Genomic DNA, 15,922 nt, shown 5'->3' on the forward strand with positions numbered 1-15,922 from the left:
GCTCAACTGTAATTCCAGTCACAAGCATGTTGTAATTTATAAGTCATTTTAAATTCTAGTGTTTAGGCCCCGTTACCTTGATAGTGAGGACATACAATAGCACTTTGAAATAAGTTAAAAACCATGAATAACTGGAAATGACTGAAGAACTGTAATACCTCTCTCCCTATCCCACCAACACCTCCCAAGTCCTAATATGCATATCTGGATTATGCAGGTCATTTTAGCCCTGAGCCTATTAAATTGTCCCTTACCACTGAGGATGAAGTCTAAACTAATACTTGAAATCAGAAGCAAAACTGTTGTGGGAACAAAATAGAAAGAACTCAGAAACACTTTTGTACATAGACCTTTCTCTTTTCCAGCCAAACAAACCTAACTGTCCAACTGCAAGTAGTTAAATCACACAATTCTTTGCTTTAAAGGTTGCCCTTCCAGTGGTCTCTTCCTTCTATCTAACTGAACACTTAGCAAGCCCCATCTATTATCTGTCACTCCAGTCAATCCTTTATCTCAAAACTGTAACACAATTCAAATTCATGTATTCAACTGTCTGCTGAATGCTTACTATGTGCAAGCCACCACAAACTCAACACCCAGGCAAGGTTCTCGGTCAGTCTTTGTAAACAGCCTTTGTATTGATCCTATTTTCTCAAGAACATGGCAATTAGCACTAGAGCAAAATATAGCACCTATTATTTCTTTAGTTAGAAATTCTAGATACAGTGAAGAAAATGTTTACTTCATTTTTCAAGATAGCATCACATTTTAAGATACCCTTCACAAGAGATACTCAGGGTTATTTAAATCAGTAACTAAGCAGATCCTCCTGTTACAACTGGGGAATAAGAAGATAACTTTATTCTAAGAAGAAACATTGTAAGCTTATACAAAACCATAAGCAACAACTTCCAAACTCATAGACAAATAATACAGCTACAATATATGACTCTTGCCATTAAAAATGTTTGTATGCATAACAACTGAATGGCACCATATCCCCACTGCTTTTACTCCTTTAGTTTTGTTATCTGCAATAAAAGTGAAAATGCTATTCAAGTAAACTTGTTTTCACAGTAATAGGAAAGTCAATTAAAAAGCTTCCTTTGCTCCTACATTCTCATTTTCTTTTTAATTCGGACTCTGCTCCTGAACACATAAACACACAATAGTTAAATGAATGTACAAATCTATGAAATACAGTGCTCTAAAAGTAAGAAAAAACTGTTCTACTTGATACACTAGGCTCTTTTAAAGAGGTCCTGGATTTTAGATATGGGAATGGGTACAGAAGACATTCACATTTAAGCTATAAAACATGAATGTTACTGAAAATGATACCTTAATTTTAAGTATCAGAGCCCAAACATATGAACAAAAAGTATCCTAACACTAAATATATATTTTGCAATTACCTATAAATCTTTCTTAAAATGCTGTTATTTCACCCAACTAGGTGTATGCACATGCCCACTCTCAGAATCAAATAGTAAAGGAGGGATGGATTCAAGTGATATTCAGATACCATGTCAGAACATGGTAAACAACTCATTTAAAGGATCAAGTATTATCACCAAGTTTCTAGTTTAGGCAACTTGAGTTAATGACGGGAACATTAACCTACTTCACATAGTTCTAAGAACACTTTTTCTTTTTGAGTGGGAGGGGGTAAGGGTAGGGAAGAACTGACAAATGAGTTCAGATTTCTATACTACTTCTGAATTTATAGTTTGTATGGGACATCAGGACAATGATAAGTAAGACAGCTAAGTAAGACAGCTGGATCTGTCTCAGAAGAGAATTCTATTCTACAGATAGATTTGTGAGTTATCAGCATGTAAAAAAGTTTAATAAATAGATTAAATCAATAGGAAGAGAGAACAGAATGAAGGCTGAACAACCACCCTGGGGACACCAATATTTAAGGAGTGGGCAGAGATGGAAGAGTTAGCAAAAAGATCTACAAATGAGAGAATGATATCCCTGAACCCAAGAGAGAACGCTGTTTCAAAAAGTGAGGGGTGAGGGGGAACAAAACAGGTGGTCAAATAAAATGACCCTTCTTTTCCCATTATCTGCTCCAACTTCCAGTAAACAGCACTACTTTAAGCATTAGAAGAGAAGCAATGACTCGTTCTTCACTATAACCTATGCTCTATTTTTAGTTTAAATAACAAACTTGAAACCAACAAAATGTAAACTCAATTTCTGGCTGTAAACTCACCACTGTTTCAGTTGCTATGTGCTGCTATGTTTAAAATACATGAAGTTACCTATTTTAATTATGATGAAAAAGAGGCCAAGGTCTATTTTACCTACTTGGTAGAGCATCTAACCTAAGAGAATTAACTAGTACAAATAAATGCCACTCAAGAGTAATGTAAATCACAACATTTCTGGTGTTGAGGGGTGAAAGTGTTAGTCATTCAGTTGTGTCCGTGACCCCATGAACTGCAGCCCGCCAGGTTCCTGTGTCCATGGACTTCTCCAGGCAAGATTACTGGAGTTGGTAGCCATCTGCTTCCTTGAGCAGAAGATTCCTTGAGGGATCTTCCTGACCCACGGATTGAACCTAGGTCTCCTGCACTGCAGGCAGATTCTATACCATCTGAGGGGTAAATATGGGAAAGTAAGATTGTGTCCAATAACAAAGCAGCTGCAAGATCTGAGACAAATATCTAAAACTGTTCGAAGTATTTTTCAACAAGGTAGTACCAAAGTTGTAGAGTACATTAAATTCAATTTCAAAACTCAGTTACCAACGAACTATTAATACATGCAACAACATGGATGGATCTCAAAAGCTTTATGCTAAGAGAAAGAAACCAGACACAGAAGCCTACATGTGTATGATTCCGCTTATGTGACAGTCTAGAGAATATATAACTATAGGAACAGGAATTTAGATCTGGCTGCCAGGAATTAGAGTAGGGGTGAGATATTGATCACAAAAAGATATAAGGGAACTGCTAGAGGTGATGAAAATATTATGTCTCTACTAAAGGTAGTAGTTGCAAGATAATGTTTCTCAAAACTCAAACTGTACAGCAGCAATAGTGAATTTTATTGTGTAAATGCTGAAGCTGAAACTCCAGTACTTTGGCCACCTCATGCGAAGAGTTGATTCATTGGAAAAGACTCTGATGCTGGGAGGGACTGGGGGCAGGAGGAGAAGGGGACAACAGAGGATGAGATGGCTGGAGGGCATCACTGACTCGGTGGACGTGAGTCTGAGTGAACCCCGGGAGTTGGTGATGGACAGGGAGGCCTGGTGTGCTGCGATTCATGGGGTCACAAAGAGTCAGACACGACTGAGCGACTGACCTCAACTGAACTGACTGATACCTGAATAAGCCTAACTGAGACAGAGGATGAGATGGTTTGATAGCATCACCGACTCAATGGACATGAATTTGAGCAAATTCCAGGAGATAGTGGAGGACAGAGGTCGCAAAGAGTAGGACACAACTTGGCAACTGAACAACATGTCTTACTTAAAAAAAATTAAGTCACCATATCATTATTTCATTTAAATAACATTTTTAATGCTCTGTTCTAATTACAGTTGACTTATCTATATTGTTATTAGATATAATATTTAAATTAGCAAAGGAAATAAAAACTACAATAAACCAATCTTAAGCTTGAAACAAGGTATTTAGATACTTTCCCTCTTACAATAAATCGCAGTTATCTTACTTGCAATTCTGCTACCCAGGGGAGCAAAACAAAAGCCCTTTCCTATGTTTTACAATCCTAACAGCCAAAAAAAGAACTTTTAGGTTTTCCTTTATATATGTTTCATATGGATTGATTGGGATGTATGTAAACACTATCATACAGTTTAATTCTAATTAATTGATTCAACAAAAATGTAATGAATACCTACAACACAGGACAAGCACTGTGATGGTGTTACAGGCATAAAGATGGAAGTAATAGTCTTCTTGCTTGCATAGAGCTGATGGTTTAGTATGACTGAAGACATAGGAACAAATTATTTTATCAAGAAATGTAAGTAATAAACTGACAGATGCTATTAAATTAAATGACCAAGGAAACTTTCACAAGAAAGTTTGCTTTCTCCTTAAAAAAAAACTTCTGGTCACTGAGCTGATGTTTTGAGAAGTACCATATCTCTAGAATGAAGTAAGAATGCTAACACAAATATACATTTTCCAGTTAGTATCAAAATGCTTTTTCACCAGCAATATTCTGAACTTACGAAGATATCTGAATCTGAGGCCTTTTAAACTGAAATGGCAACCCACTCCAGTGTTCTTGCCTGGAGAATCCCAGGGACGGGGGAGCCTGGTGGGCTGCCGTCTATGGGGTTGCAGAGAGTCAGACACGACTGAAGCGACTTAGCAGCAGCGCAGCAGCAGCAGCAGGTTTCATAAACATTAATAATACCAACTATATTCACCAAGCTATGTAAAAATTTGCTTAGGAGGAGACACAGATTAAATAGACACTGACAGAAAGAGAAAGATATACACAGCAGAGGGAAAGAGAATATTAATAGATTTAAATAAAAAGCATATGTCATATATGTCTTACAGGATAACCTGAAGTAACTTGCAGTAGGTTATGGCATAAATGTTGGATTTTTAATCCTTTTTTCAAAGGGAAAAAATGGTAAAAGTAGCATTTAGGCCATTACATTTCAACTTTCCACCTTAAGAATTTTCTAAGACATAGGCAGAACCCTAGGAAAAAGCATCATGTTATGTGCATCAATTTTTTTTTTTAAGAATAGTATTTTTTTTAATGGGAGTTAGGCCCATTATATACCCAGGTAACATTTCAATTTGATCATTACCAAAGAAAAACTAAATTACACATAGACTACACTCAGATCATCAATTTCTTTAGACAGAAACTGGCAACCCATAATCCTATCACACAAAGAAAACGAAAAGTAGATTTTAAACTCCTGAAAGGGTTAAAATAGATAAGCAACAAGGTATATGAGATAGCACAGGGAATTACACCCAGGAATTATATCTTATAATAACCCACAATGGAATATAATCTGCAAAAATACTGAAAATCAATATGCTATACATGTAAAATTAACAATATTGTAAATCAACTATACTTCAATTAAAAAAATAAAACATAACAAATATAGGGGAAAACTAAGCAAAACAAAAAACAAAAGAAAAAAATAAAATCTTGAAAGAGTTGTCAAATAGCAATGTTGAGAAAACTCAGTGATATATTTCTTTACTAGGATTAATTTCAAGACCATGTTAGTTAACCAAAAAATTAAACACATCATTATAAAATTGGTATTTTTAGAGTAAACTCTAGTTTGAGTTTTAATAATTCCATTAGTGTTTCAAGCACTGCTAGTTTTTGAGGTATCTAGAACCAATGACTATTTAAAAAAAACAGTACTCATAAAGTACATATGCATTTCACTGGCACAAGACTAAAGAACTGAGAAGTACAGATGACCCAAATAAGCTCACTCTAACAAAAAGGAATCCACTTATTTCAAAATTATGTCAATGCTTCCAAATTTCTCAGGAGAGGTAAAAGTATACCAAAGTACTTTAACAAATAAATGTTACCAATTCCATGTTTTTGCATCCTGAAAAAGTTTTTCCTTTCTGCCAAAAGGTAAATACATACAAAAAAAAATTTTAAGAGTCTGGTATATTATGTTAAATGACATGCTGTGCATATGTAAGATGTCAAAAAAAAAACCTACATCAATTATGTTGAAAATTTAATGTATTCTTGAGAACACTTTTTAATGCTTAACATTTTGATAAGAAATAATTCAAGAATCACAATACTGTAAAAATAAATATTGTGGCTTTTCCACAAAAAATAAATGTGGCTTTTCTACATTTTCAAAAAGTATAGCATGCATTATATTTAAACATCAATATTCTATTTAAATACATATTTATACATGGAAACATCTTGCATATTTTATATGGTATGTTTTAAAAACTTTATCAAGTAATGAATCAGCTATAACTGACCAAAAAATTTTAGAATTCCTCTTTTCTAATTATCTTCAGGATCTCTTTATAAGCTACACAAGAAAAACAAGTTTCACTACTTTATAACCAAGCCTACCTTTTTTATCAAGAAATAACAGACAAAAAGAAGTATTATAAATCTTGAAAAGGCAGCATGGTAGAATGGAATGAACAGATGTTTTAGAATCAAGACACATCTGAGTGGGATCCTATCTTTAATACCTGTTAGATTTGCCACCTTGGACAAATTATTAAACATGATGAGCTTCAACTTCCTTGTTTGTAAAATGAGAACATTATCACTAACCTCATTGGATAGTTGGGAGGTTCAAAAAATCATGATAAACAGTGTAGTGGTTAAGGCTAATGGGTAAAGCATCAACTTGAGTCCTTTCCCCACTTTCTGCCACTTGTCAGCTGTGTGACCTTAGTCACTTAATCATTCTGTACCTCAGTTTTCTCATATATCTTAGGGTAATAAATATAACCAAACTCATACTGTACCTTAAAGAATTGAGAAAATCCATATACAGTGCCTGGCACAGTCGTTGGCACATGGGATTCACTCAGTAATAATACATATGACAAATGTAAGGCACTGACACAGTGCCTGAAACAAAAAAAGATCTTAAATCTTCGTTTTCCTACATGAAGTTCTAAATTACTTTTTTTTACTATTTCTAAAACTCAAATTCACCCCTGAAGATAAATATTTGCCATTAAAGACAAGAAAAAGACTACTTCAAAGTCTATAAAGTTATTTACTAAAGGAATCCTCCTAAAACTGTATGTAATGACAAAAGCTCTGGAGTGAGTGCACAACTTCCCAAGTTGAGAACTTCAAAAGGATCCACATTCTTTGGCTAGACAAATACTAGAATTTTTTAATAGTACGAGTCATACTTATTTATAGATTCATATACTGTGATACAATTGCTCATATATATTTCTATGAATAAACGCACTCTACAGCTCAATTTTCTCTTTCTAGAAAGATGCTTTGACAATTTCAATTCAATATAAAAAACTTAAAAGTAAAAAATTCAGACATTAACAAACTCAAAATGAAAATATAAGGCAGTAAAGATTTGTTGATTTCAAAATTATTGAAATTACTATTAATGTATATAGCATATACAGTCTGATTTTATTTTAGTTCTTTGCCTACAGTATATAATTTCCTTGACTACATGACTTTAAAGTATTGAATTAACTGAGGAACTAAAGAATAATATTAAGAATTTACTAAAACTAGAAATGTGGAATCCTAAATCCTTAAAAACAATATAAATCAGGCCAATTAGAGTAATTATAAGACAACAGACAATTTTCTGACATTTCCAGCCTCAGTTTCTTCATCTGTAAATGATGAGTGATAACTGTTTCTATTTCACGAGCTTGTTAGAAGAATTAGAGTGGGATCACCCACGTGTAACACAATTCCTGGCAAATAAAAAGCCCTCAAAATCTTATCCAGTGGGCAATTCTGTATCAACAAATGATCTCTCCTAGTAAATCACTTTGGGAATAGAAAGGAACCTGCCTTAAAATATAATGCAATCTGACAAAACTCAATTCATTAAAATTGACTCCAGATTTGATGCTTAAAATTGCTTTTAAATCAACTAAAAATGCTAATATTCCACTCTAGTCATTAAAAAATTGAATAAAAACAGAACTTTAAGGAGTCATTATTCACTACAAATATAGTCAATTCACTTACACTCCTGAAGAGAGACATATGTAAATAAACTCAACCACTCAAACAGCAAACATATATACACAAAGGGAAGATACCTAACAGAAAAGTACTATTTTCGTACCAGGAAAATACAACCAAAAGACAGGTATCATATCTCTCTATGGAGATGAGAAAAGCACCTTGGACTCAGATAATTGGAAAAAAAAAAAAAAAAAAATTCACAGATGGTATCAGTGTCAGCACTGAGCAATACCTAGCGTCATGACCAAAGCTCACACGTTACTTAAAGCAACATAATCTAATAAGAAACTATTAAGAGTCAGAGAATACCCTAATCTCCCACTGAGTCACTAAGTGAATCTACACAAATCACGTGGCCTCTGAGTTTTTTCATCAAAAAGTTGAAACCACACTGGTCATTCATCTTGCAGAGGAATGAGAATATTTATGAATGAACTCAGGTCACCTTGAAAAAGAACTAATTTAAAAATACAAAGAATAATTACTGACAACTGCTAAAAATAGGAAAAGAACTTCCTTCTAAAAGTATATTTTAAAATGATTTTTTAAAGCTATATGAGACCATACATTACCACCAAAGCCAACTTAGTATCTCAGGATATTAAACATGTCAACTAACCACTTAGTTACTAGTCAGTAATTTCCTATTCATTTTATAGCAAATAAACATGATAAACAGAACTGAAGTTACACATGTATGAAAAGAATTTTTATTTAACTCAGTCTTCTCAATCACTTTATATAAAACTGAAATCTTACATCATCTTAAAAATTTCAGAATTACTTACAAAGTATGCTTTTCCTGATAAGCAATGGAGTGGGGAAATTTAAATGAAACTGTGTAAAACTCAAATTCTTTAGTTTTTATCTACTTTTTATTATTAATGTTTACATCTTATTTTGGGAGAGTAAAAATACTACCATAGAGCATACCAAAATATAACACAGATGTGTTCAAATGTTTAGACAGCAGTTTGATGGTGAACTGGTTACCAAAAAATTAAATATGTAATTAGTTCAGGAAGTCTTAGAAAATACATGTTTAAGTTGGGTAGCCTGGCTCCAAAGAAAGAAAGCTTCACATCTGAATTGGTACAGCTTTGCTCATATTATTTTTGAGATTCAATAATGATCATTATGCAGAAAACCAAAACTAAGTTTACTACCATACTGAAAACTCGCACTTTTCATCCTCAAAGAGAAATTGAAATTTCTTCAAATACAAGTCTTTTCTTCTTAAAGGTGGACAGTATTATAATGATCCCTAGCACAGGTTCAAAAAGCTTTCGAACAACTATAGTAAACAAATTTGTTGAATGGCTTTCAAAAGGAAACATCCGATACACTCATCTCAAAATACTAGAAGTAATTATTTACTATTCAACTTTAACTTGATTTACTAGACTTTCATGATATACTTCAAAACTATTTTCTTTTCAAGTAATTATTGTAAGTTACTAGTAACTTTGCAGACTCAAAAGAAACAATAAACCATACTGCTGAAATTTCCTCTAGGTATACCATAAAGTATTTACCCAAATAATATAACTAGCACTGTAAGATCTGTGGAATACTTAGAGCTGTTTCCTTCTGCTGAATTAAAAAAAAAAAAGAAAGAAATACAAGATTAGCCCTGGTGAGTATTCCAACCAATACAGGAGAGTACAGCAGACTATTCATAATCTCTAGGGAAACAAATTATTCTTTCCAACTAAGTTATCAAGAATGTAAAGTTCAAGTTTAGGTTTTACTAAAGTTTCGCAATATCTTCTCCTTTAAAAATAACCTATTTAACTGGTTTGGACCAAACAAAATATTTTCAACCTACTTAAAAGAAGTATTTATGCTATCTGAATGAAAGGTATCATACAACCTGTATTACTTACTTATTACCAAATATGTAGAATTAGGAAAATAAGGTCTAACAAGAACTAATTCACTATAATGCCAAAGTAACAACAAAAAAATCAGTATGACATACTGATTCAAACGTGTAAGAAAGCTCCCTTTATAACTATAAAACGCGAAAGATAAGTTTTTCCTGTTGATGAAAACTAAGCAAGCAGAACTCCACTTTCCATTACATTTAATTGAAGGATGTTCATCCCTTGACATACATCTCTGTATTTTATTTAAATAAAGTTGTAAAGACAATCACAGGTTCTTATCAGGGCCTTTTTCAACATTAATATTGAAGCCCTTACCCCGCCCCCTCACCCTCAAATCCTCCGCTTAAGAAACGAACTGTTCCTACCTTCCGTATTCTCCTCTCCCCCCGAAACCCTTCCCCAGTCCCCATTCGCGTGCCCCCCACCCAGTGTAGGCCTGAGGCCCTGTAGCAAACAGTGTCTAACAGGAGCAGGCAGCACAAAGACAGGAATGGGAGATTAGTGGGAGGGAGGGAGGCCGGGATTGGGGCTCAGCAGGAGCTTCAGGCTTTTTAAAATTCAAACTGCTCCCTGACCAATACAAATCACGGACACGCTACTGACTACTACACGGATTTATAGCATTAAAAACATGCCTAGTACGTGACAGCTATATTAACTTCACTCTTTCTAACATTTATCCATACGTTTGCAGGAAATGTGGAACAATTTACTTTAAGCATAAGGCTAAACTCAAAAATCACCTTCAGAAAAGTTACTTATTCTACGATGACATAATTTAATGAGATGCAAAAAATTTGAACCAACGTAACACTCACTAATAAAACAAGGGACTTTGTTGATCAGTGTTGCTTCATTTTAACCAATGAAAGTTTTCCTTCAGTGAATATGAGACAAAGTATCAAAACAGTCTAACCCAGGAACAATTATTTTTCTATGCAACTTGTATGGCTGAGGACTTTTAAACTGGCTTTTCCCTTATACCAACTTACATTATCAACGCCTCCACAAACAAGCTCCAAGCACTTAACTTACTTGTGAGCTAGAATTTAAGATAAAATTGATATTTTTCTCCAGCATTTACAGATACATTTGACCTATTAAAATGACACCTCTCTCATTACACAGTCAAACATCATGGGCACAAACAGCCAATGACAATCCTGGGACCTCAAGAAGATCTGCCCTGACATGAAAGGATGGCACCTTCCACATTTTTTTTTTAACCTCCCAGGGATTTTAAGCATAACTTCATTTCTGTCCTTTTAAAGAAAATTGGATGTACTTGTATCTCACCGCAATTCTCAGAACACTTAAAAACCTTTTTAAGCTTCTACACGTTTAGATCAGGAAGTACCTGAGTGTTTCACGTACAATCATTTAAAACTGTCCTTATATAACGCACACAAATATAAAGTGGCAGGGTAAACCTGTCAAGTACTTTATACTTGTCTCTGAATAAAAAGTCCATGTGCAACACACTGTCAAACAACAACATAAAAGCGCTTTGCGTGGGTGGGGGGGTCATATGCAGTGTCTACTATACTATGGTTTTCTCTATTAAATATTCATGTGGACGATTTAATTCTCCTTAAAAAGAAAATGAGTCTTTATTAACTTTCCAACGTCCAAACAAGTTTTACACGGGAAAAGAATTACCACTGGATCCGTGTCTGAGTATTTACATTTGTCTCACTAACTGAAACTACTTCCTCCCTTCATGGGGTCACAGGGGGAAGAAGGGGGGTTGTTTGTTTCACTGGGACGTTCCCCACTCCCGGACCAGGAAAGTTGTAAATATGGGGACGGTCAGGGCACATTTGCTGTTAGTTGTATTGTTTCCGCCTCCTCACTAGCTACAGCTCTTCTCCCGGGCGAGGCCTGTCACCGACCAGCGGTAGCTCCGCTCAGCCCGGAGCTCTCCTAATCCCCGAGCTCAAGTAGATTCCGCTGGCCCGCGGCCTGCACTCTCCGCCGGGCCTACGCCTCCCCGGCCGCCCGGCAGGAGCCCAGTCCCCGCCACCGGAGCCGGCCGGGAGAGGGTACAAAACCACCGCCACCCAGGGCGGCTGCCACCAGAGAGGAGCGAACTCTAGACTCGCCCGTGGAGGAGACCTGGGGCCGCTAAGGAAACGGCGGGGAGGGGAGCGAGGAGGAGAGACGCTGAGGACCTGGCGCCGCCGCCGCCGCCGCCGAAATAAAGAGCAGGAATTTACCTGGGCGAATCGGCGTCTGAATCCAAGGGGAGGCCGAGGCCGCTGTGGCGAGAGACTATAATCCGGGCCGGGAGGGGGGGTGGCTACGGCTCCTCTTCCGTCTCCTCAGTGCGGGGAACATGTAGAGCCGGGGGGAGACCAGCCGAGAAGACAAATCGCTGCTTCTTCTTCCTCCTCCTCCTCCTTCTCCCACATAGAAACACTCACAAACACCCGACCAGGGGCCCGAGCTACCGGGGGGGCATCGCCGCCGGCCCGGGAACCAATCCTCCAGTCGGCGGGGGCGTCCCTCCCTGCGGCTTGGTGGTGTCGGGTGAGTCGGTACCGACGGAGGGAGGGGGGGGAGGGCGGGGGGGGAAGGAGCCCTGTGTGTGTCTCTCTCTCGTTCCGTCTCTCCCTCTCAGAACAAAATGCCGACCGGAAGTGCAGCTGCAGGAATGACTCCCTCCGCCGGCGCCAAACACTAACAACCACCCCCTCTTCCCCACTCCACTTCCGCCACCGCCGCGCCGCCGCCGCCACTTGGGCTCGCGTCTTCGGCCGCGCCGCACTGCACAGCCCGCGCCGCTCAGCTCCGCACCGCACCTGGGGCCCGGAGGCGCCCGGCAGCGAGGCGGCGGGGGCCTCTCCTCCGCGCCCTTCTCGTCGGGGCGGCTGTGGACGCTGCCTTTTAGTGTCGATCCTACGGAGCGGCGTTCTCGCTGTGGCACGGGCGGGCCGGGTCTTCTCGGTCTTTATTTTCCTGGAGGCCGGCCGGAGCGGGCCCTGAGCCTCGGTGGTGGTCGTGTGCGTGGGGGGCGCTCAGGCCCGGACCGGCTCGCAGGCCACGCACGCCGCCCCAGCTGCTCGTCATTAGCTCTCGGGAGCCGAGCTCGGGGCGGCCACGTAGAGGACGCCCGCGATCCGACGGCGACCGAGCATTTTTTAAATGGTGTCCCTGCAGCCGGGTGGATGGATGTATCGTATTGTACACTCTTCTCTCTTTTTGAGAGGCCGGACTTTACGCCCGTCTCTGCATTATTTCTGCGGAGTAAGGACGCAGCCCTTGGAGGAGGCGAAGATTCTCAGCTGGATTGAATTGGAATCGTGTTTGTAATGCATTTATTTCTGGAAATATGCGGTCTTTTCTGGGCTAGCTTTTTGTTGGCGGTGGTTTTGGCTCTTGCCTCGCAGTCGGGATAAAGGCCTGTAGGCGACGCTGTTCGAGCGAGGAGCCGGCCCGCGGTGGGCCCGGAGCGCGCCCCATTCTAGGTGTGGGTGGAGCCGAGCGCGCGGGGAGAGCCGGCGGACTGCGGGCCTGGGGCCCGCCGATTTCAGACATCGTTTTCCTCTTTACGCTCGAAACAGAGGTCCTGACCAAGGCTGGAGTACAGATGCGATTTTGTGTACAGTACCGAGCCTTCTGTAGTCTCTTACTGAAACACCTGAAATAACTTTGTCATACAGTTCACTATTAAGTTTACTTCTGTAAATTTAGAGGGTGCTATTCTTCGGGTAAAAGTGCCTAGGTAAGCGGATTTTATTCAAATGGGACGAAATTTGTGTTATATTATCATGAGTTTACTTAAGTTGTATGTGAACTGTATTTGTCTGTGTACCAGTACGCTGAAAGTTAAACAGGCAAATTTGCCCGCGGGCCATTCCTTTTGCCTCAGAGATCGCTACAAGGACTAAATCAGATCTTACACGTCTCTCGAGCCGGCATTTGCTTAGCCGGGAGTAAGAGCCGAAGCCTTGACCACGGCCTGAAGGCGGTGCGCGCGGTGGGGCGCGGGGAGCCGCCTCGCCTCGGTCGCGGAGCCAGCAGGGTGTCTGCTCCGCCTTCTGCCTGGCTCCTTCCCCGAGTGCCACAGAGTTTCTCTCTTACTTTCAGGGTTTTGCTCGGCTGTCTCCTCGGGGCTCTGTGGCTTCTCTTTAAACTGGACGTTCCCGATTCCCTCCTCATTTTTGTCCCGCAGGCATTCTACTTATCATGCTTGTTTATCTCATCTGTTTGTACCGATAGAATAATTAATGTAAGCCCCGGGAGGGCGAGGTTCTCCTCCCCGGCCCGCCCCAAACTGGTGTTTTGTGTAGAAAATACTGCCTGACACAGTATTTGCTTAATAGCTGGTTAATGAATGAACGATGATTATAAGGGCCTTGACCTCACCCCACACATACACCCGTTTCTGAACTCTATTTCTTACGTGTATATATACTTATATGCTACAGAGAACTTTTATGAAAGGTGTGTGAAAACAAAAGAAAACCTGGGGGCAAAGAGCAAGTTTATTACAAAGTTCTAGAAAACGGCACTACTTCTAGACATTGAAAGCCCCCTACAAGCACCCGAAGCCCACAAACTAGTGATAGTTACATGTTTTTAGATAAATGGGCTTGCTCGGGGACACTACATTATGTGATCCATCGGATTATGTGAGTATATTCATATTGCTTTCCTCTCTTCCTGAATCAAACTGCATTCTTCATCCATTCTGTACCCTTTCTTGAAAAATCATGCTATTTTCACTAAGTTAAAGTATGTGAAAATTTGGTTGGCTTAGTCCAAATCCAGCACTGCTGTAGAAATTCATTCAGCAAGTACATATCGGGCACAAAATATATGCCGCCCGGCACAATGATTCAAAAGATGCTGTGTTTCTGAGGCTTAAAGGACCACATATGGCTACTTTGGTTACTACTCAATTATGCTGTCAAGCAAAGCAAACGCTAGTTAGATTTATTTTTACAGTTTCATTTTGAAGAAAAGGTTCAGTGAAAGCTGAGGTCAGGCTTAGTTTGGATATTTTAATTCACCTTTTAGTTTGCTGTTCATTTACTTACTTTATTATGATAAGCACCAGGTATACCAATAAGTTAACTGATAAATTAATTTTTGAAAACTGAAACATTTAGGATTTTTACTTCCTAGTGGTTGGATGAACAAGACTTTTAAAATATATGCTATAAGCCTTTGGGAATCATTTCATGTATGGAAATTTTGGACAAGAAAAGACAATCTTGATAAGTATTTCATAACCATTAATACAATTAATTAGACATTGTCTAGTAAATCAGTTTGTTCATTATTAAGCACAGCTTTGAGTAATATACAGATGGTTCAGAATGTGTTTTTCATTCCTTTTTAGAATACTAATGTTTCAGTTTTCTTAGAGAAGCAAAATTATCTTCTTATATACTTCCTTAAATGTTACTGTTAAGGTGAAAATTTTGCATGTTCAGGTAACAGAAGTCTTGGCATTGTTGTACCATTTAATTTAAAGTTTTAAGTATTTTTAGTTTCTTCGCTCACTACTTAATAGGAACTTACTAGGTGCTATAATTAGCTTTTACAGTAGGCACCTCCTAAACATTAGTGAATTAAAAACAGGGTCTCTGCCTTTAAGTGGTTTAACCTGTAAATAGTTTATAACAATTTTTTTCCAAGTCTTGGAACTAATGAAATTGTTTCAATGCATAACCATTAAATCAATTAGTGTTTTGTTTTCCTAAGTTTAAATATCCAAGTTGAGATCTTAGGTAGACTCTACTAATATAATCTTAGTGTTTAAAACTTTTATGTCCAAAATCAGTTGATTTATGGTGGTGTTATGTTTCACTGCTAGATCCTTGGTTTATCAATTCTTAGTTTTATAGGGTAGCCCAATAACCTTTAATCTGACCTTGTATTGTCTCCTTTAAGTACTGAGTTGCACTACTCACTTTTTTGCCAAAGATATTCCTGTATATTCCTATATGTATTCTTGACCAATAAGCTCCAAAAGATTTAATAAAATATTTTAAAATGTATTATAAGTATTAACTATTGAATGTCATTAACAGGAATTGGTATAGTTGGCAAATTATGAGTTATTTTATTTAAAATATCTTTAAGATACAATTTTCCATAAAATGATAGGAGTAAAACATTTTAGAAAATAATTTTCTTCTCATTATGCCTACCATTTATCAGTGATAAAATTAACTTACAGAGACAAATTTTGAAAAAACAGACGTAGTGTATATATGTTTTGTACATTATTTCAGACCACCCAAATTATTTCATATATAGGATAATTAAAGTTACTTTAGGATGATTTTTATCTTAAATTT

General features: G+C 38.0%; 1 protein-coding gene across 3 annotated transcripts in view; it reads right to left on the reverse strand.

Moving 5' to 3' along the window:
• NIPBL (NIPBL cohesin loading factor) overlaps positions 1 to 12,135 on the reverse strand; it is a 204,324-nt gene extending 192,189 nt beyond the window's left edge. For all 3 annotated transcript variants that reach the window (XM_070774754.1, XM_070774752.1, XM_070774753.1), the window contains exon 1: positions 11,828 to 12,135. The gene's annotated coding sequence lies outside the window, so the exon portion shown is untranslated. The remainder of the gene's footprint in view (positions 1 to 11,827) is intronic.
• Positions 12,136 to 15,922: the final 3,787 nt, after the last annotated feature.

The sequence above is a fragment of the Bos indicus genome, chromosome 20 (genome assembly GCF_029378745.1).
Source record: "Bos indicus isolate NIAB-ARS_2022 breed Sahiwal x Tharparkar chromosome 20, NIAB-ARS_B.indTharparkar_mat_pri_1.0, whole genome shotgun sequence".
Taxonomy (NCBI): domain Eukaryota; kingdom Metazoa; phylum Chordata; class Mammalia; order Artiodactyla; family Bovidae; genus Bos; species Bos indicus.